A 25,685-nucleotide genomic window follows, 5' to 3' on the forward strand; every position below is an offset into this window, starting at 1 on the left:
ATGATGCTCACCGCGGTGCGTGAGTAATTCCATCGTAGGCTTGCTGGACGGTGATGGGTTGGATGAGATTTACCATGTAATCGAGTTAGTTTTGTTAGGGTTTAATCCCTAGTATCCATTATGTTCTAAGATTGATGTTGCTATGACTTTGCTATGCTTAATGCTTGTCACTAGGGCCCGAGTGCCATGATTTGAGATCTGAACCTATTATGTTTTCATGAATATATGTGAGTTCTTGATCCTATCTTGCAAGTCAATAGTCACCTACTATGTGTTATGATCTGGTAACTCCGAAGTGACAATAATCGGGACCACTCCCGGTGATGAACGTAGTTTGAGGAGTTCATGTATTCACTAAGTATTAATGCTTTGGACCGGTACTCTATTAAAAGGATGCCTTAATATCTCTTAGTTTCCAATAGGACCCCGCTGGCATGGGAGGGTAGGACAAAAGATGTCATGCAAGTTCTTTTCCATAAGCACGTATGACTATATTCGGAATACAAGCCTACATTACATTGATGAACTGGAGCTAGTTCTGTGTCACCCTATGTTACAACTGTTGCATGAGGAATCGCATCCAACATAATTATCCATCACTGATCCAATGCCTACAAGCTTTTCACATATTGATCTTTGCTTAGTTACTTTACCGTTGCCACTGTTACAATTACTACAAAACTGCTACTATTACTTTTTCCACCGTTACCGTTACTTCCATACTACTTTGCTACTAAATACTTTGCTGCAGATATTAAGTTTTCCAGGTGTGGTTGAATTGACAACTCAACTGCTAATACTTGAGAATATTCTTTGGCTCCCCTTATGTCGAATCAATAAATTTGGGTTGAATACTCTACCCTCGAAAACTGTTGCGATCCCCTATACTTGTGGGTTATCAAGACTATTTTCTGGCGTCGTTGCCGGGGAGCATAGATCTATTCTTTGAGTCACTTGGGATTTATATCTGTTGATCACTATGAGGAACTTGAAAGACGAAAAAACCAAGATTTATCCAAGTAAGAGGGGAGGTAAGGAACTGGCATCTAGCTCTGCACTTGATTCACCTTCTGTTATGAGTAAATTTGCGACACCTACACCTGCTATTGATTATGATAGGTCACATGTTATTGATGACGCCACTTCTGCTATGCATGATACTTATGATGAAACTACTTCTATGCTTGATAATACTGTGCCATTAGGTGAATTTCTTGATGAACAACTTGCTAGGGTTAGAGAGAATGAAATTATTGAAACTGATAATATTGATGAAAGTGATGATGAAGATTCTTCCCCTAGATATGAATTGCCTGATGTGCCTGAGGGTTATGTTATGGATGAATAAACTTCTAGAGACTTTTTTGCTTGCAAAGATAGATATGATCTTAAGAAACTGTTAGCTAAGCTGAAAGAAAAGTCTCTGAATGCTAGAATGAAATAGGACCCTGCTTTTGCTACTTCACCTATCTGTGTTACTGATAAGGATTATGATTTCTCTGTTGATCCTGATATAATTACTTTGGTTGAATCTGATCCTTTTTATGGCTATGAATCTGAAACTGTTGTGGCACATCTTACTAAATTGGATGATATAGCCACCCTGTTCACTAATGAGGAAAAAATTCGTTACTACTATACCTTAAGTTATTTCCGTTCTCATTAAAGGGTGATGCTAAAACATGGTTTAATTCTCTTTCTCCTGGTTGTGTGCGTAGTCCCCAGGATATGATTTATTACTTCTCTGCTAAATATTTCCCCGCTCATAAGAAACAAGCTGCCTTAAGGGAAATATATAATTTTGTGCAAATTGAAGAAGAGAGTCTCCCACAAGCTTGGGGGAGGCTTCTCCAATTACTTAATGCTTTGCTTGATCATCCTCTCAAGAAAAATGAAATACTTGATATCTTTTATAATGGACTAACCGATGCTTCCAGAGACCACCTGGATAGTTGTGTTGGTTGTGTTTTCAGGGAAAGAACTGTTGATCAAGCTGAATTGCTATTGAATAATATGTTGAGTAATGATAATAATTGAACACTTCCTGAACCAACTCCTAAAACGACTCTGAAGAAAAGGGGTATTCTATTTCTCAGTCCTGAAGATATGCAAGAGGCAAAGAAATCTATGAAAGAAAAAGGTATTAAAGCTGAAGATGTTAAGAATTTACCACCTATTGAAGAAATACATGGTCTTGATAACCCGACACAGGTAGTAAAGGTAAATTCTCTCTATAGATTTGATGAAGGTGATATCCCTCGTTATAAGTCTGCTAGCCAATGCTTAGATGAGTTCAATAATTTTATTGTTAAACAAGAAAACTTCAATGCTTATGTTGGTAGACAACTGAAACGTAATGCTTATTGTTGGGGAACGTAGTAATTTCAAAAATTTACCTACGCACACGCAAGATCATGGTGATGCATAGCAACAAGAGCGGAGAGTGTAGTCCACGTAACCTCGTAGACCGTAAGTGGAAGCGTTATGACAACGCGGTTGATGTAGTCGTACGTCTTCACGATCGACCGATCTTAGTACCGAAAGTACGGCACCTCCGCGATCTGCACACGTTCGGCTCGGTGACGTCCCACGAACTCATGATCCAGCAGAGTGTCGAGGGAGAGCTTCGTCAGCACGACGGCGTGATGATGGTGATGATGAAGCTACCGGCGCAGGGCTTCGCCTAAGCACTATGACGATATTATCGAGGTGGATTATGGTGGAGGGGGGTACCGCACACGGCTAAGAGATCAATGATCAACTTGTGTGTCTATGGGGTGCCCCCCTCCCCCGTATATAAAGGAGTGGAGGAGGGGGAGGGCCGGCCCTCTACTATGGCGCGCCCTGGGGAGTCCTACTCCCACCGGGAGTAGGATCCCCCCTTCCTAGTAGTAGGCACTACAAAAAAAATACACTTCCGTGATGATACGTGTTTGTCACAGTAGGTCACGTTTTTTGTCATGCATGTACATCCATGACAAATTTATGACAGAATCAAGATAGTCATACCTGTGCTGTCGTAGAAGTGTTCCATGGCATTACCAAAATTATCATCACGGAAGTGTCCACTTCCATGATGATAAATCACGCGTCACAGAAGTGCTTTCGTCAAGGGTGACCGACACGTGGCATCCACCGTAACAGAACGCCGTTAAGCTATCGGGTCCGGTTTTGGATCCGATAACCCGTTAACAGCCCCGACCAATGGGGATTTTCCACGTGTAAAATCATCATTGGCTGGAGGAAACACGTGTCAGCTCACCGTTGGGACAGATGTCATCCACTCATTGGACCCAAAGCGCCTATGATACGCCGACACGTGGCACGGCCCAACAGAGGCCCATTCATGTGAAAAGGCCGGCCCGTTTGACTTGGTCAAAAGGTGGCGGGCCGGCCCAAGGAAAGCCTGTTAACGGCCTGTTCACATATAGCCCATTTACAGCCCGCTATCCCAGGGCCCGTTTACGGCCTATCCGAATTAGGCCCAGTAGCGTCATCTGGACCGTCCAATATAATTCCAGCCCGTTTTAACTTCCGGCCCATGTATGGCCCATGACGTCTTTCGGCCCATATGAGGCCCTTAGTAACCCTCGGCCCCTTAACGACCCGTGGTAAAACTGGCCCGTAATGAACAGTGTATCACTTTATACCCATTAACGGCCCATTATTCCGTTGGGCCGTTTCCAGCCCATGATATCTTTCAGCCTTCTCAGGGACCATTTATTCTTGGGCTCATTTCCAGCATTCGGTTACTTACGGCCATTACTGTCATTTTCTGCTTGTGGGCCAAATTCAGCCCGTGGTTACAGTCGGCCCGTTTGCGGCCCGTTAATACGTTGGGCCGTTTTCATGTCGAAAAAACCCGTTGGGCTATTTTCATAGAGTTATCAAATACGGCCAATAAACGGCCCGTTATTGTCCACGAATAGTATGGCCCGTGATTGGCGAAATGATGATACGCCCCGTAGAAGGCCCATGGATCCTACGGCCCGTAAGAGGCCCATGGATCATACAGCCCGTAGAAGGCCCATGGATTCTACGGCCCGTATAGAAGGCCAATGGATCCTATGGCCCGTAGAAGGCCCATGGATCATACGGCCCGCAGGAGGCCCGTGGTTACAACAGTCCATGTGTTGCCATGATTATTTTGGCCTAGTTTCCAAAAATAGGTTATTGTGGCCACTAGAAAACACAGAAAAAGAACTGCAGTGACTACAAGCAAACAACTAAACAAGACAATAAGGAAATAAATAAATAAGCAAGCAATTAACGCTAGCCTATTACCGCTATTACACATATTACATCCACTGGGCATCAAAGTTCGCCACCAGTGCAAATATAGGGAACAAAGCAGCATATTACATACACTGGCCGTCAAAATTGGCCACCAGTGCAAATAAACGCGGCAGCAAAACAAGAGCATAACTGAAACAACTTCATAAGAGCTCAAGAAACGTGGTATCCACCATGCTGGCAATAATCTTAGCAAGCTTATTAGCTTTGTCCTGTTTGGCGCTAAAATCCTCCAACGCTTGTTGTTGCACCAGAAAGTATGCATCTGAATGCTCCAGGGACTTCCGCAGTCCTTTTGCTTCTTGTCGCAGCATAGCTGATCGATGTCTTTCAGCTTGTAGTTGAGACTCAAGAAACCGAACTGATTCAGACAGTGAGTTTGAATAGCTTGTGCAAGCGGTAGTGGCCAGTAACTCCAACACTAAACCAAGACAGGACTTTGGGGTTGTCTCACTGTCTTCGAGATAGTCTTCCTTAGCTGTTTTATCAGCTTTGTTGGAGACCAATAAGGATGTGTCACTATCCTGAACCTTATCTGCATTACTTCCTTTACCATTGCTTAATAAGGCACTCTTCCCCAATATTCTGTCAGCATTCTAAAAGAAGAAACAAGCAGACACATAATAGTTTAGCATGTACTAGTATATGAAACTCATTTCTGTGAACCAGTTCATTAGTAAGGTGGACAGGATTAAACTACCAAGTCTTCTATTGCCAAGTACTAGTACATAATAAAAGCACCAAACAAACATATGTCTATGTCCTATGGTCACTGCATTGTCTTGCCAAATCAAAATAGAGACACGGTTCAAATCATACCAGTTCAAGACAAAGCAGCAGTGAAAGAATACAAAGCGTGGGAAACTACACGGCACAACAAGATTTCAGATGGGTACCACGGGTCTACATGTACAACAACACTATTGGCTTTGTTGTGATGCTAGTAATGTGCATGATATGAGAAGTCAACTGTACACACAATTGAAATTGAAATCAACAGAGCTATTGATAAGAGCAAGCCTGTTAAAGAAACATGCGTGAACATACCTGCTGTGCCATTGAAGTTTCGATTGGATCCTTCAATTTAAAAATAAGTTTGTATGAGTAAATACAGTGAGAAAATCCACAGTCGGTGCGTCCCAATCGGGGGTCACCGCGGTATGGGCCGATGCCGCGTCCCAACCGCCCTTCTAGCTACAGCCCGACGTCCCAGGTAGTCCATCTTCCTTTCGGAGCCGACTTGCTCCATTGCCGCAGCTCCCCACGTAGCTCCATCTCCATGTCGATCTTTCTCTACTTCTACCGGCTTCTACTTGTGATGAGTTTATGTCTCATGAACTAGTGCTAGCACTATTATTCTAATCACACTTCTTCAATATCTTTGCCATCAGGGATGCTCAGCTCGATTTTAGTGGAACTGCACAAAAGCATCGTATGATCCGAGGGTGCCAGCCGTATTTCCTTCGACAGGTTCTACCTGCCAGGAAATTAAATCCTGTTTAGGGTTTAGGGTTTGAGTCGTAGTGACCCCATCAGTAGTTTTTCTTTCGTACACGCTCTCACAACTTTTGTCTTTAGTTGTGAAGTAAATATTGGCTATGATCTGTGAATCATTGAGATGCATCAGCATGCGTGTTAGCTTTCCTTTGTATTTGATGGAATGTTGTAACGGGGCAACCTTGGAGTAGGAATGAAAATGGAGTGGAAAGTTTCCGTTTTTCTGAAGAAAAAATGGAAACGGAGAGAAACCAATGTTTCGTTTCGTTGGATCACGCCATCGAGCAAAACCAACATTTAAATCATGTCTGTCGCGTTCGTGTCTCACCCTCCTCCACGGCTCGACCCCACACGGTCGCTCGGCATGCCACTCATCGCAAACCGAGTATACGATAACTTCCCCACCTACTTGTCGATGGATCGCGCCATGGAGTACTAGTACTACTGGAAGAGCTTGACGAGTTGGGGAGGACAGCTAGCTGTAGCACGGACTCCCAAGAACTTTTTACATGCATGTTGTGGCCGGCTATTGTGACCTTTGAACGCGGAGCAGTCGCGTGCACCAGGAAGCGGCGCGGGCGACGCTCTCTCGGTCGGCGCGCCGCTTCAATGCCGGCGCCAGTGAGAGGTCGCGTCCGCTCTGGCCGGGCATGAATACGACACTGACCGTTTCGGGCGGGAAGCATGCACGGGTCATGAAGAGGGTTCGGGTTGGTCAGGAGCGGCCGTGGCAGCGGTCCGGACGCCCGCAAACAAGAGATGTTGTACGTTAATATTGCCGCGTATATAATTAACAACGTAAATAATGTGCCAGTTGGACAAATATGATTGGAGATGGAGATGGAAATGGAATTTTACGTAAACACGCATATGCATGTCTATGTCTATGTGTGTGTGCGCGACGACTCTCGCGACCTGGAAGCGGGGGCGTGTTTTTGATCGAGTTTTCTTTCTTGGTACGTTAAAAAATTGTCCGCCAGTTTTCGTTTTTTTTTCGGGAACGCGCGTATTCTATTTAAAACCACTACTATGGAGAGATTGTTTTACTCCATTATAGCCTCTTGTTTGATAGAGTTTCTCGCGTCTCGCTCTCTCACCCTCTCCATATCAAGACAAGATGACAATGTCCACACTATCTCTCTCCTCCCGGTGGTCACAGATCCGGCCGAATCCCGTCCGCTGCGGGAGTTGAGGAGGTGCAGCGTTGACGTTGTCGCCGTCGGCGATGGAGGAAGCCTATGCCCACCGTCCTCTCGGAGCCGGCGCTGGCGCGGACGAAGGTCCTTCGCGCCCTTGTTCGCTGCCGTCGTGTGGGCAGATCCTGTCCGCCCGCCTAAGCGGCATCTCGCCCACCTAAGGTATAACTTCTTGTCTGGTCCAGCTCCCCAGGTCGCTGCATGCGGGTTTTCTTCTATGCGACTACTCCCCAGCTCCCCATGTATAGTAGCTAGGGTTCGTCGGCTGGTCCAACATCACCTACTATTATAGAGGAAATGCCACTCGAAAAGTTGTCCTGATTTATGCCTCGGTGGAGGTATACATTTTGTTTCGACAAAAAGTACATGGTGGTTGTGCGGTCATTGTCCATATGCTCCTATTGCTGCTGCTAATCTAATACTATCATTGGTTAAATGAAGAAATGCTTTTTTTCTCGGCTATCCTGGTTTAGTTCCCATCAAGATAATCATGATGCTTCTGTTTGTTGGTGTACTTTTCATAATTCTTATTGACAATTGAGATGTCGTTGTTAATCTTGTAAAACAAAGTAACAACACTATATCCCTTTTTTTATATTTTTGGAAACAACGATGCGTATCTCCATATCCAGGCATGTCTTCCTCAATTTTAGTGGAACTGCACAAAATTGGATGGCCATTGTTGTTCCGCCTCACTGCCCTCTGCCACGTGGTTCTTCCTTCCTCGAGCTTGACTACTGAGAAGAAACAGACCACAGTGAGGATTTGTCGAACTTCATAGGTGCCTCATCCAAACTTGATGCCAAATGGATGATGCATCACCACGATGACCTATCGATGCTCATGGTTGCGCCTCATGGTTGCGTCGGCTGGTGAAGCTGATCGATTTTGAATGAAAAACAGGCTATCTTCCATCAGTGCTCTTTGCTTGTTACCCACAAATATGATATCGTTCATCAGTTCACCTTGGTTGCGTTGGAGACGCAGTCGTCTTTCACGTTGGTGCAATTTTATCACACAATTGGCTATGAACCAAATGTTTCCTCGAAGAAGGATCGACGTTGGTACTAAGTGCATAAGTTTTGTATTGATTTCTAAGCCTTCTCACAACTTTGTCTCCAGCTCCCTTGTAATTTTCTTTGTCCAGCTATTAACTTTGATTAAAAAATGGTGTGGACTAAAAACCCGGATGGATGTAGTAGCCCTCCATTTTTATTTACTCCGCATATTAGATTTGACTGAAGTCAAACTCTGTAAAGTTTGACCAAGTTTAGGCCGAACACAACAAACCATAATTATTAGAGAGGGAAAACTGTACATACTCTCAAACCTTTCCGGTAATTGAAATTAAAATTCTTTATTTGTACACACTCTCACACGTTTTCGATAATTTGGTGCATGTGTGGTTGTTCACTTAAGGGAGGGTAGTGTACCGCACGTGAAGGATAGGAAGTGCGACCAGGACGTGTGGATCGTTAGTTCATCGGAAGTACTCCCTCCGTTCCTAAATATTTGTCTTTCAAGTGGTTTGCAATGGACTTCCACATACGGATGTATATAGACATTTTTTACAGTGTTGATTCACTCATTTTGCTCCGTATGTAGTCATTTGTTGAAATCTCTAGAAAGACAAATATTTAGGAACAAAGGGAGTAGTAGTTTTCTTCACTGGTACATTAAATAAAGAGTTTCGTTTCGTACTTACACAATTTAAAACGATTGTTATGGAGAGAATAAGAAAACCACTCCACTATATATTAGTGGTATACACGAGTACTATATGGACGCAGCTTCATTGACTTTAGTGCACCTGCCTTTGGGTTTATGACAGGTGGGCCCAAAATGTGGCTGGCCCACCTGTCATACAGCCAAAAGCAGGTGTAGTTAAGGCACCGGAGCTCAGTCCGTACTACAGTATATATATAAGCTGGAGCCTCAGCGCTTGTTCGCTAGGGTTTGCACTCTCCACACTCTCGCCGCACTACATATATATATATATATATATATATATACACGCTGGAGGCTCAGCGTTCCTTTGCTAGGGTTTGCTATATTCACTGTCTCTCACCCTCTTCACCAGATCTAAACAAGACTGCGTTGTGGCCTTTGTCTCTCTCACCCCCCTCACAGACAGCTGGCGAAGGAGGCGTCCGGATCCCGTCGCACCGGGAAGGGGAGCAGGTGCAGCGTTCACTCTATCGCCTTCGGCGAGGGAGGCAATCCACTGCCGGCTGCGGTTTTCTTTCACCCAGCGCCTGTGCGGGAGGGCCACTGACCCCTTCTTCCTTGCTGCCGTACGTGGTGTGAGCAGATCCGACCTCCCGCCGCACGCCTTGCCACATCCCGACGACCCTAAGGTATAAGTTTCTTTGAAACCGTCATTTGTCTAGCTGCATGCTGATCTTTTTTGATTCTGTAGTCGAATCTAGGTCTTGGTTCAAAGAGGAAAGAAGGGTGCGGTGGGGTGGAGCATGAATCTAGTACATGGTTCAATGAGGAAAGGAGGGAGGGAAAGTAGTATAGACTAGCTATCCAGCCGCTTTGTTGGTCGAAAAGGGAAAAAGGGGGTAACCCAGTACACACATCTGTAAGGAACCCAACTCTTTGTTGAAAAGGGAAAGAAACTGGGGGGTCGGGTAGTTTGTGCAGGACTAGATTTGCTGCCCTCACATCGGAAAAAGTTTCAAAGAGATCAAATATGGGACCAACGCAGATATGCTGCTTGGCTACATACTCTGCATCACCCATTTATACGTGTGGACGCACATGGTGCTGGCATGTCCCATGTCCCATCCACATGATCGTGCAGTGTGTTTTGAGATGTTGTGCTACTTGTATTGGTACTGTTTTAAATAAATGTTGAATTGAAGCTATTGTATTTTAAGCAATGCCAGTCTCAGAATTAACTACTGAACTATTTTAAGAGAATTTCTCTGTTAATATGAATCAATGCAACCGTTTTAGAAATGCTACTGTCCTATACTTTGTTTTCCACCAAGATAAGGGAGATGCTTCTTTTTGTGGCCGCATGTTTCATCCTCCTTTATTGGCAGTAATTGTTTCCTTTTTTGCCTCTGTTAAATCAGGGATATCTATTCAACTTGTTGCTATAGCAAACTTAAATTTCTCACCGGCGACTTTACTTGATTTCAGAGTAACTGCACAAAACGGGATTGGATTTCCTATTCGTGTTGGCAGATTCGTACGTGATCTTGTGTGCGTCATGACAGGTTGGTACTTGCCTTCATCCACATGATCGTGCAGTGTGTTTTGAGATGTTGTGCTACTTGTATTGGTACTGTTTTAAGTAAATGTTGAATTGAAGCTATTGTATTGCTGTCTTTTCCCATTAAGTAGTGAACAAAAATGGGACCAACCCAGACATTATGCTTGTTGCTTTGTTAAAACAAACTCTGCATCACCCCCTTTATAAGTAGATGGAAGCACATGTTGTTGTTGCGCCCACTCTCCCCTGGAACTGTTTATGCTTTTTGTTAATCTAATGCCGCTGGTAAAATTAAGCAATGCCACTCACAGAATTAACTACTGAATCTTATTTCAAAACTGCAACACTTGTTAGGGATTGGCGGGATTACCATTTTTGTGGCCGCATGTTTCATCCTCCTTTGTTGGCCAATAATTGATTCCTTTTTTGCCTCTGTTAAAACAGGGATATCTATTCAACTTGTTGCTATTGCGACATTTTGCTTCGCTTAATTTTGGTGGAACTGCACAAAATGAGACCGGATTTCCATATATGTGTTGAGATCTCTTTTAGATCCACCTCAGGCGTTGTTTCAAATCTTGGTCTTGAAAGGTCAGTACCTACTTTCCTCAGAATTAACTACTGAATCTTAGTTTAAAACTGCAACACTTGTTAGGTATCGGCCGGAGTACATGTTTAAGAAATGTATTGTTCAGATAATTTCTCTGTTATTATATATCAGTTATGTAACACCCCCAGTGTCATGCTACAGTAATCCCCTATTAATGATGACAAGTCATCAATGTTACTGCTGCTTATCTCACTTTGATTCAAAGCCGATTCGAATCCAAATTTAAAATAAAGTCAAAATTCAAATTTGCCAAACATGCAAACTAAAATGTTCAAAGGGTGGAAAATAATCCATGGATATTTTTCATGTTGGAACCAACCTCTTTTGAATTCCCAAAGTGCCCCTGGAAATTATTTAGTGGTCCAACAACTTTTAAAATTGGTCTTTCCAATTTCTAAAATTGGTTAGACAACTTATTTTGGCCTCAAACTTTTTGTGACTCCTATAAATAATGTGCTTGATTTATGTCACAAGTTTCATGTTGAATAAAACTCATTTGGTATTAAATTAAAATGTGTAACAGTGGTGAAATGAATAAGCAAAAAAGTAAAAAGAGGAAAAGACTAAAATCCTACCGTGTCTTCGGGCCATATGTGACCACAGTGCACATGGCCCAGCCCACCACACCCTTTTCCCCTTCTTCTGTTCCTCTGTACAGAGAGGAGACAGGGGCCATGGCGTGGCACGCATCCACCCCCACCATGGCAGCTATCGTCGTCGTGTCGAGCATCCCGCGGTCCTCCTAGTGGATAAGAACATCGCGCGCAACCCCGCTGAACCCTAGCCACTCCCCCTCTCCATCGTCTCCCACAATTGATCCTGAGCTCCGCTGTGCGCATCCATGGCCGCGCCGCCTTCGTAGCCGCGAGTGTCATCCTCCCTGCACCGCGATAAGCCATCTAGGTGGTTCCCCTCGTCGTCCTCAACCTCTTCCATGAAGATCCCGACCAGAGACGCATCGAGGCGACGCATCGGTCCCCTTCTTCAACCTCGGCTCCGACGGCCCCTGCCACTGTCTCGCCGTCGTCCCGCGCTCCGGCAAGCGCCCGACCCGTCTCGAGCTCACCTCGACCTCCCCTTTGTGAGCCTCGTCCGACCCCCCTCCTTTCCCCACTCGATTCGACACCTTAAGCCGCCCCCCACTACCATGACCGGAGCTCCCCTCCGCGAGCTCTTGACTGCGCCCGCGCGCCCTGCTCTACGCACGCCCTGCTGCACGCACGCCCCACCGCCTTCGTCCACCACCACTACCGCGCTGCTGCCTGCTTACTGCTGCCGCTGTAGGCCGTCGGCGCGAGCGCCGCCCCCTGCTCGTCACCGCCTAGGGCCGCTCCAGCCGACCGTGCCACCGGCTCGCCCTTCCGCCTGCGGCCGCTTGCCTCCTGCCGGCGCCCGAGCGCTGTTGCAGCCCGCCGATACCTGCGCCCCGCCTCCGCCTGCCTCTGCCGCCTGCTCCACCTCGCCCCTCCGCGCTGCCTCCGGCCACCGGCCTCCCGCTCGTCCGGCCGGCCGCGCCGTGGCCGCTGGCGCGTGCACGACCATGGTCGAGCGGCTGAATGTGTGGCCTTGTGCCACTGCCGCGTGGGCCACCCCCCCTCACAAATTAGTTAGGACTAATTTTTAGGATTAGTTTTAACCCTAACTAGTCAGTGACATGTGGGTCCTGCTGTTAGAATTAAAGTGTTAAAATAAATTAGGTTTGCCTAAGACAATGACACGTGGGACCCACTTGCACTGTTCATCTGTTGACTAGTCAAATATTGACTGGGTCAACTCTGCTCACTGACCCCACATGTCATCCTCTGGTACACTTCTGTGTACACAGATCTGGGTGCACCTAGCGTTTTAATCTTTATTTTCGAATTAAGAGTAACTTCAGAATATTGTTTAAAACTTTGAAAATTCATAGAAATTAAACCGTAACTCCGATGAAAATGTTTTCTACATGAAAGTTGCTCAGAAAAATCCATCGAATCCGAATATGCGGTCCGTTCATCTGTCACATGCCCCTAGAATGCTGAACATGGAACTTTCCTCCTCTGGTCATCTGTCTGACACAGGTCCGGAACCGGGAAAACATTCCGGTTGACTTCCCCCTTCGCCGGTATCGTGTAGCACCGCGTATTACCATGTTATGCTTTATGATGCTTTGTTTTCTTTATATTTATTGTTTCTTCCCCCTCTTCTCTTCGATAGACCCCGAGACCAATGCCGACGCCACTGTGATCGACTACGTCTCCGACGACCCTTCTTCCTTTACAGCAGAGCGTCCAGGCAAGCCCCCCCCCCCTTTGATCATCTCGATATCGCCCATTCCATTCTCTCATGCTTGCATTAGATTTTGCTATTGTTATTGTTTGCTCCTATTCTGATGCATAGCCTGCTTTTGTATTTGCTGTTGTACCTTACCTGCTTATCCTTAACTGCTTAGTATAGGTTGGTTAGTGATCCATCAGTGACCCCCACCTTGTCCTTGTTGCCCCTGCTTCATCATTGAAGACCCGATCAACGGGATCGAAGACCAGGCCCCGGCACCGCACATCACTTTCCCCTTAGTTGCTCGACACTACTGGGTTACTATCGAGTGCCGAGGGTGAGACCTCTACGACACTTCTGATGTTAACCCTGTAGTGTAGCTATTCGGTCGTGGTCATCGAGGGTGATTCCGCCTTAACCACTTCTGATACGACTCTGTCGTGCAACCCCTCAAGTGTGAACCTCGGGGGTGGTTCCTCTTACATTCACCTTGTAGATTACATCGAGTGGAATTCACCGGGGGTGATTCCTCGGGTTTTCCCCTTTATGTTTGGACACACGGATACTTGGACTTTACAACTGTTACTTGGAAAGGCGGGTCGACCCTGAGGGGTACCCGCGAGTGATGTGGAGACGGGTTGACCTGGAGGGTGCCCGCGAGATAATTACGAGGCCTATTTCCCTGGTTCACCCTATTTCTTGTATTCCACCAGTCCCGGAGCAGGCAAAACACTAAGTCCCTCCGGTCAGGTGTAAGCAGCTAGATTTGATCAAACATTGCCATCGGATTAGTACAATCAAGCAAGGCAAGTCTGACATCCTCAAGCTGTAATTCTCTCCAAACTTGCTTGACCTTCTTGCATTTTAGGAACAGGTGGCCACCATCCTCATCTAGTCTCATGCACACAGGGCATTTTGTGTCAAGATCAACATGTTTCCTCTTTATGTTCATACGCAGTGGAAGAGAAGTTTTTGCTAGCCGCCAAAGGAACATTCTAACTTTAGGTGGAAGGTTCAGGCTCCAGAATCTATTCCATCTCTGCGAGACAATTGGCACCGACATAGATGAACTAGTATCTCTCTGGTGAATTTCCCCCCTCAACCTGATCCCCAAGTGATACGCAGATTTCATAGTTTTTGCAAAGCGAACTGATACCTTCTCTAACCTAAGAACTGCAGAAAATTAGCAAAAGTGAGCCACCAAATTCTATATGGAAGTGTAGAAATTAAGACATCAAATGCTTAAACAAAGTAGGTGGAGTTTTTTTTAACACATCAGCATTTGAACTTCTAGTAGTTCTTGTCCTCAGAACAAAGTACCTTCATTTTTAACCACCGCAAATAAACTCTTAAATACTTATGGCAAGTATATTAGAACTGATGTATCCTTTTTCTAGCTATTGAATTGGTAACCACCACAAATAAACTCTTAACTACTTATGACAAGTATTTTTGAATTGATTTATCTTCTTTCTAGTGACTGAATTGCTATACCACAGTACTGCATCCTTGGAAGTGAAATACCAACATCATTGGTTGTGTAAAAACACTCAAAAGAATTGCTTGTCGTACTGTATTTCATAGTACCAATTGTAATGAACTTAACTAATTTCGCACTGGAATTTAATACTTCATACATACACGTTAAGTAACGCAAACATAGAAAACTCAAAATTTCTGCAGTCTATAAAATATAGGAAACCCCAAATTTTCTAACGAGTGCACTTGCGTGGAGTTACCTACTGAACTTCTAAGCTGACATTGGTTCTCAGGTTTTCTTTACACAACCAATTTCCCGTTTTTTTAATAAGCGAACTGATGGAAACTTGATGGTGCACTTCTGTATTTTGTTCAAGGTGAACAGATGCACTTGCAAAGTTGACTTATTATGTTCCTTTTTCATACTGAATTGATGTTTGTTCACAAAATGAAAAGATTAATGGTGTGAACATTCAGCACATTTGTACCTTCGTGAGCGCCGTAGTAGAACTGACATGATAAGTTAAGTTATAGTGATCCATCGATAATAGGTCAAACCCTCCTTATGCTTGAGTGCACTAGAACTGACAACAAACCGATGCTCTACCAAAAGTTCAACCAGGCCAAAATTCGAAACTGGCCAAACCAATAGTTGACAGGCAACACTACATTCTTCTCTACTATCTACTATCAGTTCAAGAGTCGAGATGGACAGAGTTCATTGAGTCTGCACTATCCGTTCACAGAAGCTACAGAGCCTGGAGAGAGTCTCAAATATCAGTTCACAGAAACTACAGATCATAGCAATAATGATCTATAATCATTTTTTCATCCATTAGCTTGTTTGTGTCCATGTTGTAGGGAGGGAGTAGCAACATTGCATCATGGCAGCTGCTGAAACCAGATCATGGTTGTGGGAGGAGGAGGGGTGGAGGGACGACAACCGGCGATGGAAGCGGGGCGGAGGTTCTCGGCTGCGGTTGATGGATCGCACGGGGGCGCCGGGCTGGCGGCGGATGTACAAGAAGAACTAGAGAAATATGGCAGATCAAATACGGTATAAAAGTGCAGATCAAACGGTTTGTCGGATGGGGTCAATGTACAAATTCATGTAAAAAGAAGCAAGCATGTTCATGTTCAGTAACATTAGAAGTTACCAAACAAACCTAAAAAGATTTCTGTACTTTGAAATACTTCATTTTTACTTCCCAAATAGTTCATTTGTTTTGAAATATGAACTTCTACATTTATTTCCTTAGAACTTGTTATCTTTTTCCTGTGAATTCCATTGGGTTTTTGTGTTTCATTATTTTTGTTTATCTTGTTTTCTATTTTGTATGAACTTATAGGGTTATACATGTTGAACTTATAGACTAGCGGTGCTCGGAGGCAGGGGGTAGGCGGCGGCGCGCTGGACTACGCCGGACATTTTTTCTACACTAGATAGTGTAGACATGCTGCCAAGGTCTCACACATGTTTTGCTAGAACAAGTTGAACTAAATATCTTTCATTTTGAACTTTGAAAGAAGCTACAACTTTCTGTTGCCCAAATGTGTATATAATTTCAAGTTTTCCAAGAACATACCTTCTGTTCTTGTTTGTTGACGGGCACGCCGCCCCTACTTCTGTGGACTGATGGCGCCGACGAAGTGGAGCTGAAGGAGCGAGGATCACGAGCAACCTATGGACTGAAACTCACTGCGAATGGTTTGACACCAACGACATGTTTGGAAGGGCAATGACAGTCAACATCTTATAGCCCCCTATTTTAATAAAATAGCTGAACTTATTAGCAATAAAATAGCTGAACTTACATGAATTGATGGAGTAAACAGTAAGACATTTTTGGATTTCCTGCACTCCATCAATTGATTGAAAACATAGTAGGTTCATTTTAGCAAGTCAAGATTCAGAAACTAAATCAATCAGAGCACACAAATGTAATCTTCAACAGCCATCATCAAACTAAACTTGATTTGCAAGAAATTAGAACAAATAGAGGACAACCGAGCGGCAAGCAGAGAGCCTCCTTAAGAAATAGGGGTTGAAGGGGGTGGCGGTGGACATCCAGAACTAGAGGATCCTGAAGGACTCAAATATTATTATTAGCTCATTATAGTAATCCTAAGCAGTTGGTCTTTTTAGTACTCCGCAAGGTGCCACATCTGTACTAACTATAGCAATGTATTCGTACTGCCCAAAAACACACCTCCAAGATGAACCAAAGGGGAGCTCAATCACCTGCAAGATGAACTGAGAATGCCGACTAAGGTAACCTGAATAATCACGAGATGTTGAACTAAATATACACAAGAGAAGGAGATGAACATACAGGGGGAGGTGGGGAAAAGCGGGCACCTCCCGAGCTGCGGCGTCGAACGACTTAGCGCTGTGTTGCTGAACGACCTGGGGTAGCGGCTGTGAACAACCGGGGCACTACAGCGATAGAGCCCCACCAGCGGGAGGAGGTAGCCATCAATCATCTTTCAGGAGAGCAGCACCAACCACTTCAACGCATCTTTTTTACATGTCATACCGTCTACTATTCCTTGCTAAGGTGCATGATAATGACTAGCCATTTCCCGGATGCAGAATCTTGTGAAGTGTTTAACAGACAATAATTCAGAATTCTTTTACAGTGCCTGATTGTGACCTTCTCCCTACAAAGGAAGATGCAGTCAAATTTTCCCACACTTCTCAATCAACAACAGCAGACATGAAACAAACAGTACAAATTTATCCTTAACCCAAGGAAATCAAGTAAGGAACTAAGTCAAACATCTTTAAGTTTGACTAACCCTCTCTATATTAGCATCTAGATCAGAAAAGCAAAAAACAATACCTGCACAATTTCACTTAGATCATCCTCCCTGTGCAACACCTCATATGCCTTCATTCTAATAGCAATGAAGTCTGAATCAAACTTCTTGTAGGAATCAAGTGCCTACAATGATGAGGTCACATGACATCAATACTGGAGTCACTAGGGGGACATATGAGAAGCAAGACATCAGGAGGGATCTAAGATACAAATGAGCATTGTGGTAGATGAACATGAGCGCAACACGAATGTAACAAAAGGGAACCCAACCAACGCATCACATAAGAGATAGTTGGGATATAACCTGCGAGTATTTGAGTAGGAAATGAGCCAATTCACTGATGGGAAATGCTTCCTTTGAGCAAGCTTTTTATTTAATCCTCAGGAGACCTACAAACAACAAGCACAAAAAAACATGTCATCTGCCATGCGTTCCTTCAAGCAGTGCACACGCACAATGGGAATGAGCAAACAACACACACAAAAATCATGTACGGCGAGCGAGGCTGCTTGCAAGGTCAAGCTCGACGAGGTCGATGATTCTCCAACCGTGTGTATGGGCGAGAAAGCGACATGAACGAAGGGGAACTGGGCATTTCGGAGGGGCAGAGGCCTGCATGTTTTGAACTGCTACACGTCTATTCAAGCAACCGAGCAGCACAGGAGGGAGCTGGCCGCGGCTGGAGTGCGGGGCGCGTGGCAGGTCTCCGGTCATCGGAGGGGCATGCGCGACGCGGGGCTGGTCACTGGAGGGAGCGCGTGGCATTCGTAACCGGGCCAGTGGGTTGGGGCGGGTGAATCCCTGGGCCACAGTGGTTTTAGTGCAGGAGCTAGGCGTCCATGGGGGAGCCGGCGGTCGGCAAGGCATTGAACGGCCTGGGGTTGAGGCATTGAATTGCCTGTACGCGACAGCGGAGCGATAGCGGCGGGTCGATCTAGTGCAGGATGACAGCGGCGGCGCCGGCTGGTTTTTGGGGCTGTGGCGGGATCTGGGGAGGGGCGCCAGCCGCGGCAGAAGGTTGGGGGCGGCCGTCGTGGCGGGAGGTGGGCGCGGCCATCGGGGCGGGAGGTGGGGGCGGCCGTCGGGGCGGGAGGTGGGTGCGGCCGTTGCGGCGGGAGTTGGGCGCGGCGAGTCGCCGGCAGGTGGAGGAAGGAGGCGGCGCAGTGGAAGAGGAGTGGGGATCAAGAGGGAGGCGGGTGGGTTGGGTGTGTGTGTTTTTGCGGTCGGTACCGGTTCGGGCTGGTGGGCTGGATTCGTGAGATTGTGTCACGCGTCGCGCCTTATAGGTCCCGATAGTAACAAAATATTATTCTGTTACTAGTAACAGAATAGTCCAGCCTTATATATATATATATATATATATAGGAAAAATCCATCCTATCACTAGTGGTAGTTACCCCATATGTCTCATATACTACCATGTGGTACTATATATACTATTTTATTATTTTAAATATATTCATATACTATATCTAAGATATCTGAAAGTAAGTTTCATAAAAAAAATTGCATATGAACTCATAGTTTTTGTTATATTTATGAAATACGTATATATTTATGCTAAAAGAGAGCATACTCAAAACATGGTACATAATATCTAAAAATTAGTATATATACTACCTAATCATTGTTATATACTACATACTACATGTACATACTCTCGGTTTCGACAGATACTACATACAATATACAAAACGCAAGTGGTGGTAACTACCACTGCTTGTAGGAAACATTTGTCATATATATATATATATATATATATATATATATATATATATATATATATATATATATATATATATATAGAGAGAGAGAGAGAGAGAGAGAGAGTTAACACTATTCTAATCCTGGGATTAGAATAACTATTTGGATCACGGGCCGCCTATATAAGGAGCGACGGGATCCTTCCAAACTCCCGAATCGGTACAGTGCACGTAAAAAAGGAAAAAAAATCTCCACCCACCCCTCACCACGATCCCACGATCCCCTCCCCGATCCCATCAGCCCTCTGCTACGAACCGCACCACCCCGCCACCATCGCCTCCCTCCATCGCCGGCGCAACCACCGCCGCCCCCCTCCCTGGCCGGCGCGGCCACCACCTCCCTCCACCCGCGCAGCCACCGTTGTCTCCCTCCCCGGCCCGCGCAACCACCGCCGCCTCCTTCCCCGGCCCGCGCAGCCGCCACACCCCCGCTTCCCCCGCAGCCGAGCCACCTCCCCGGATCCCCGATCCCCACGTCGGCGCACGCCCTCCCCGGAGAACCCCGCCGCCGCGCCCCCATCCTGACCTCCAAGCGCCACCATCCCTCGCATGCTAGCCCGCCCTTCGCCGTGCAGCGGACCCGGCCACTGCGCGGATCTGGCCGCCCCCGCAAACCTCATTGCCGATCCAGTCGAGGGGGCGGCCGGATCCAGCCAGCCACGACCCCCGGCAAGGCATGGGAAGTGGCGTGCACGAGGCAGCCTCCCGCTCCCGGCCGATGTAGTGCGCCGCCGTCCTACAGTGTGACACCCCCCCCCCCCCCCGCTGAACCACCTTGCACCAGCTCCAGTCATCTTCCCCAATTGCAGTGCGGCTTCCTTCCTCGAGTACAGGTTGCCGGTTCGCCGCAAGTTGGCCATATGGTCGCCATCGCTCGTGTGTTACCTGTTGTCGCTTCTCTCAGCAACCTTCCCTGGCAAATTTCATCGAACTTCCCCATGATCATGGTTCCAAAAATATATGGAAGTTCAAAAAGTATTGGTTGGGCAGCATGCACATAGTCCCGCCTCTCCTCTTTCTTGTGCTCTAGGAGAACAAGCCAGGACGCAATAAAACATCGACAGTGAATTTATGCCGAGAGTAGGTTCTGATTACGTGCTCTATATATGCTTGTTGATATGCCAAATGAGAACCGGTACTGTTTTTCTTCAAGTTGTTTTTATGATGTTTGAGAGTTCATATTGTAGATGTTCAATGGATATGAGACTTCTTTTGATCTTGCAATTTTAAAAAAAGAGCAACCAAAAACTTTCCTACATGTAGATGCATCCGCGCTCACATCTTCGACATCCTTCCTGTATGTTATGTACTTAAATGTGCTTAATGAAAATAAGTTTCTGAGAAGTTCATATATTATTACGTGGACAGGTCATGTAGAAGAACTACCCAGTAATTGAAAATTTGAAAGACAACAAATTTCTGTAGTGATTGGTACGTGTCCAGTCCAATGTGTTGATCTTCTTCACTCCGTATTCACATTCTAGAAAATGTGTTCTGTTGTTTCGGCAACTCTTCCTTATGTAAATGGCTCTACGCTAAGCACTTCTAACCTGTCGTGGAGAAGTTCAGTATTAATTAATTATGAACTTTTATAAATGGAATTGTTTTTCCATTTTGCAAAAAAACCCAGAGAAGTTCAAATTAAATTAATAGTGCGGTTTGATGTTCATAAAAAAAGAAAAAAAATCTCATTTCTGAAACAATAAAAACACGCATAAACCAAGAAGTTAAGTTCGAAATAACCAAGAAGTTGTACGATGTTTACAAAATTAGGATTCTTTCCGTTACAAATGAATAATACCATAAAGTCCAAATTGAAAAAACCAGGAAGTTCAATTTTTAAAAATGGAATAGTTTAATGTATATGAAACACCCAAATTTTCCTCATTAGTAAATAAAAACCAAGAAGTTCAATTTAAAAAAAGGAGCAGTTCCGTATTTATTAGAAAAACTCGAATATTTGCCGTTACTAATGAATAAACCAAGAAGTTCAGTTCAAAATAACAAAGAAGTTCGACATTTACTAAAAAAACTCTAATTTTTCCTGTTTCTAAAAATACACAAAGAGGTTCCAAAATTGAAAAAAATGGAGCGGTTCGATATCCATAAACAATCTTTTTTTGTTGATAAAGGGTAGCGCCGTTTTTGTCAGTTTTAAATTTTTTGGAGCAATTTGATTTAAATAAATATTGGGAATTTCAAAATTAAAAACAGGGTTGTTCGATCTATACAAAAAAACTCAAATTCCTCTTGCTTCTAAGCAAAAATAAAGTATGATGTTCAATTTCTAAAAAGGTATGTTCAATGTTTACTTAAGAATCAATTTTTCTAAAGATGACGCGGTTCAACGTGTAAACCAATGTTGAAAGAAAACAAAAAGGAAAGGAGAAGTTCAATTTCTAAAGATGACGCGGTTCGACATGCAAACCAATGTTGAAAGAAAAGGAGAAGTTCAATTTCTAAAGATGACGCGGTTTGATGTGCAAACCAATGCAAAAAACACACAAAAAATGTTGTTTTTGGTGTCTTCAAATATTTTTGTACATAAAAAAGGAATAAGAAATAAAACCAGGAAGTCCATATTAAAAAGATGGAGAAGTTCGTTAATTATAGAAAACTCAGATTTTCCTTGTTATTAAAGAATGGAAACAAGAAATTCAAAAATAAAATAACAAGAAGTTCAACTTTAAAAAATAGAGCGCTTCAGAATTCATAAAAAAGATTAAGAAATAAAACCAGGAATTCCATATTAAATAGATGGAGATGTTCGATGGTTTTCCTCGTTATTAAACAATGGAAACAAGAAGTTCAAAAATAAAATAACAAGAAGTTCAAAACTAAAATAACAAGAAGTTCAAATTATAAAAATAGAGCGCTTCAAAATTTCATATAAAAGATTAAGAAATAAAACCAGGAAGTCCATATTAAATAGATGGTGAAGTTCGATGATTTTCCTCGTTATTAAAGAATGGAAACAAGAAGTTCAAAAATAAAATAACAAGAAGTTCTAAATTTTAAAATAGCGCGTCTCAAAATTTCATAAAAAAGATTAAGAAATAAAACCAGAAAGTCCATATTAAAAAGATGGAGAAGTTTGATGATTATAGAAAACTCAAATTTTCCTCGTTGTTAAAGTATGGAAATAAGAAGTTCAAAAATTAAATAACAAGAAGTTCAACTTTTAATAAACAGAGCGCTTAAAAATTTCATAAAAAAGGATTAAGAAAATCAGATTAAAAATTCATAAAAAAACTCAGATATTTTCACGTAACTGAGAGAAGTTCAGATTGTTAACTGCCAGAAGTTCACGTACTACACAGTGTGCATTTTGTATTAAAAAGAATAAAAAAAAAGCGAAGACTAAAAGTTTGTTGATATAAGTTCAAGTCCTCCGTCGGAGAAAGTTAAAAAAATATTGTGAGAGAGGTTTATACAAAAGAAATACCATTTGTGTAACACTTGACGAATGGATGAGAAAATTACAAATGAAAAATACATCACAGAAGTTCAACGTGAAAACAGCAGGAAGTTCACCTACTGCACTGAATGAATATTAGATGAAAAACTTTTAAAATCGTCGCGAGTATGAAAAATGATCAACACGGGAAAGTTGCGTGTTTACAACAGCTTTCCATCGGTATATCACTTGCTCAATTTCGGTGAGTGGATGGAGAGCTACGAGCAGTGGATGGAGATCTACGAGCAAAAAAAGCACGTGAAAAACAGAGTGAAGTTCAGCTAGACATGCCGAGAAGTTCAGGTTCTTCACGTGGTGCATTTTTGAAGGATTTGTTTCGCGATAAAGGCAGAACAATGATCTCGTCATTTTCCAAATTACTTGAAAACGGCTGGGAATCACAGAAAACCATCAACATGAATTTTTTTTCGCATTTTCCTTAGCTTTTCAACGGTATATTATTTGCCCCATCCGATAAAGTTTGTAGAAATTACGGCAAAAATACGTTTTTATCCATTTTGAAATCTGATATAAAACAGTAAGGAATTGGGAGAAATAATATATACCAAAAAGTTTCGCATTTCCTCAAGCTTTTCAACGCCATATCACTTGCTGCATTCGGACATACGATTAAAAAAATAGATCGAAAATACGAACTCGGTAGAACTTGCACCGTTTTCTCAATTACTCTTAAACCGTTCAAAATTAGAAAACACTTTCTACATGAAAACGTAGCGCATTTTCATAAGCTCTCCAACGCCATATCATGTGCCTCAATTGGTTTAGCCGTTTAGAAATAACATCGAAAAAACAAACTCGGCTGTTCAGTTTGCGAAATTTTATGATTTTCTAAATTACTCTTTAACCGTAGGGAATTAGAGAAAACTTTCAACATGTGGAAGGAGCGGTATTGCAGCAGCTTTCCAAAGCCATATTATTTGCCTCATTCCGATAAACAGTTTAGAAATGTGATCGAAAATACGATTCATCTTTTTTGTATGAAGAAAAAACGGTTTTCAAAACTGCTCTTAAACCGCTTACATTTTGCTAAAAATTTAACTTGGGTCTTGATACTGGTGTCAATAGCTTTCCAACGGTATATCGCAAGCCCCATTTGGGCAATGTTGGCGGAAGTTCAACCTAGTACTGGGAGAAGTTCAGGTCGAACAACTCAGGCAGTAAAATTGCAAACAACGCAATTTCGTCACGACCCGAGAGCAAAATCCGCCAACGAGCGAAATTCCTATTTAAAACCGGTATTTAGTTGCTAAAAACATTTCTAGAGTACACTAACATCATATAGAACACGACTAACAAGAATAATTCGCGAGGGAAGCCACGGTTGCAAAGATAACCCGAAGTTCGCGTTTGTACAGAGGGAAGTTCAGGCGCGTTACTCAGGCACCTTCTCCGGCGACGCCGCCCACCACCACCTCCCTCCCAGCGGCACTCCACCCTCCCACCACCTACCGGGGATCTGGCCGGCGACCACGGGGACGGCCTCCCGACCACAGCGGCACCACACCACGCCACCCCCTCCAACCATTGCTGCCTCCCAAGCTCTCCTCGCCGACGCCAGACCGCTATCTGCCGGCCGCCCCCATGCTTTGCCCCGATGCCACACTTTCTTCTTCCTTCCTCCCCTATCTCCCCCAACCTACCGCCGCCACAACCCAACGCTGGATCCAAGTCCCGGCAATTGCCAGATTCGCGCGAGATAACTGCTTCCAAGCCTCCCCGCAGTGGTGCTCTTCCCGGCCGACCATCTTCCTCGCAGGTTTGGGTGTGGCGTGCCCCGCATCTCGCCGGATTCCCACGGCTCTCCTTCGCAGAAGAGCACAAGGTTTGCCAGATCTAGGGGTCTGCGGTAGTTGTTTCTTCACAACCTCCACCTCGGGCCTCCTGCTCGCAAGCACCTCCAGTGGCCGTGGACGCCGGCGACCGTCGGACCCCCCGCGCCTATAGCCACGTGATCCAGCCTGATCCTCTTATCCTCACCTCGGATCATGCGGCGACCTCCACTTCATCGGCGACAGGCTCCAACACCGACGCCCACACCCCCTCCCCCTCCCCAAGCACCGATGAAGAAGTGTGTTGTGCAGTGTGCGTTGTAGTGTGCGGTGCGTGGAAATGCAGTGCAGTCTTCCGGCATTCCCCGAATGCGTGCGAGGGGAGTCGACGGCGGCACCAATGCCTCATGGAAGAGCAGTAGGAGGCGCTTTGCAATTCAGAAAAAAATGCTTTTGGATTTTTGCTGTCATTTTGGTGTATTCAGCCGAGAAGATTTCCTAGTGCAGTCCGGTGATTACTAATGCAAGGTTTTTTCTAGATGCAGTGGTGCAGTTTGATTCAATCCCCCAGTTCTTCCACATCCCCTCGTCTGTCCTTGGAGCAGCATGGGCTTGGCGCAGTGCAGCACGACGAATGGCTGCAGTTCGTTGTGTAATAATGCGGCCTTTTCAGATTTCATCGGGCACAAAAATTGCAGTCTCTATCTTCGATGCGGTGCTGCCTTGTTTCGTGTTGCATATGAAGGGGCTAAAGAGCAACATGGCTAGTTGTGTCTTGCGCATATAGTCCTGATGGTGTGGGCATGCCGTTCACTTGGAGCTCCCTAGCTGTTCATTTTGCCCTGTGCTACTGTTCATTTTCCTCTGTTTCCCTCAGTTAACTTTAAAAAATATTATGGTTGACTTGGATGCAAATTCACTTGATGCAGCACACTAACCTTGATTATGTAGTACACTAACATTGATCATGTTGTCTGCATGTGCTTAAACAAATTGAGGGGTGCCCATGTGAAACCACAACACAAGGTTAAATTTCAGAGTACACACGGTGGTGGATAAAAAACTAAAAAAGAAACCAAGCAAAAAACAGTGTGGTTCACTCGCCTTGTCCTTGTGGTTCACTCGCCTCGTCCTTGCAGTGCGGAAGAATTTCTAAAATTAAAAACAAAAACAAAAAATGTGTGTGGTTCATTTTGCAGTGCGTTTGGTCCTCGGATGTGGTTCACTTTTGAGAGTGATGCTATTCACTTGCCCCTAACATGAAAAGCAAACATTTTAGCGAAACAACAAGATGG

General features: G+C 44.4%; 1 long non-coding RNA gene across 3 annotated transcripts; it reads right to left on the bottom strand.

The window, feature by feature from the left end:
- Positions 1-4,233: 4,233 nt before the first annotated feature.
- LOC109763034 (uncharacterized) lies at positions 4,234-18,608 on the bottom strand. 3 transcript variants are annotated; one of them, XR_012181941.1, is made up of 7 exons: positions 17,862-18,563; positions 17,684-17,769; positions 17,401-17,502; positions 16,917-17,218; positions 16,373-16,412; positions 16,144-16,256; positions 4,234-4,889 (listed from the first exon to the last, which is right to left on the bottom strand). It is a non-coding gene; the product is annotated as an uncharacterized lncRNA (long non-coding RNA). The 3 variants fall into 3 exon arrangements; XR_012181939.1 differs by lacking the exon at positions 4,234-4,889 and adding an exon at positions 15,137-15,587 and having other exon boundaries at positions 16,373-16,799; positions 17,862-18,608; XR_012181940.1 differs by lacking the exons at positions 4,234-4,889; positions 16,144-16,256; positions 16,373-16,412 and adding an exon at positions 16,633-16,799 and having other exon boundaries at positions 16,891-17,218.
- Positions 18,609-25,685: the final 7,077 nt, after the last annotated feature.

This window comes from Aegilops tauschii, chromosome 4 (assembly GCF_002575655.3).
Source record: "Aegilops tauschii subsp. strangulata cultivar AL8/78 chromosome 4, Aet v6.0, whole genome shotgun sequence".
NCBI lineage: Eukaryota > Viridiplantae > Streptophyta > Magnoliopsida > Poales > Poaceae > Aegilops > Aegilops tauschii.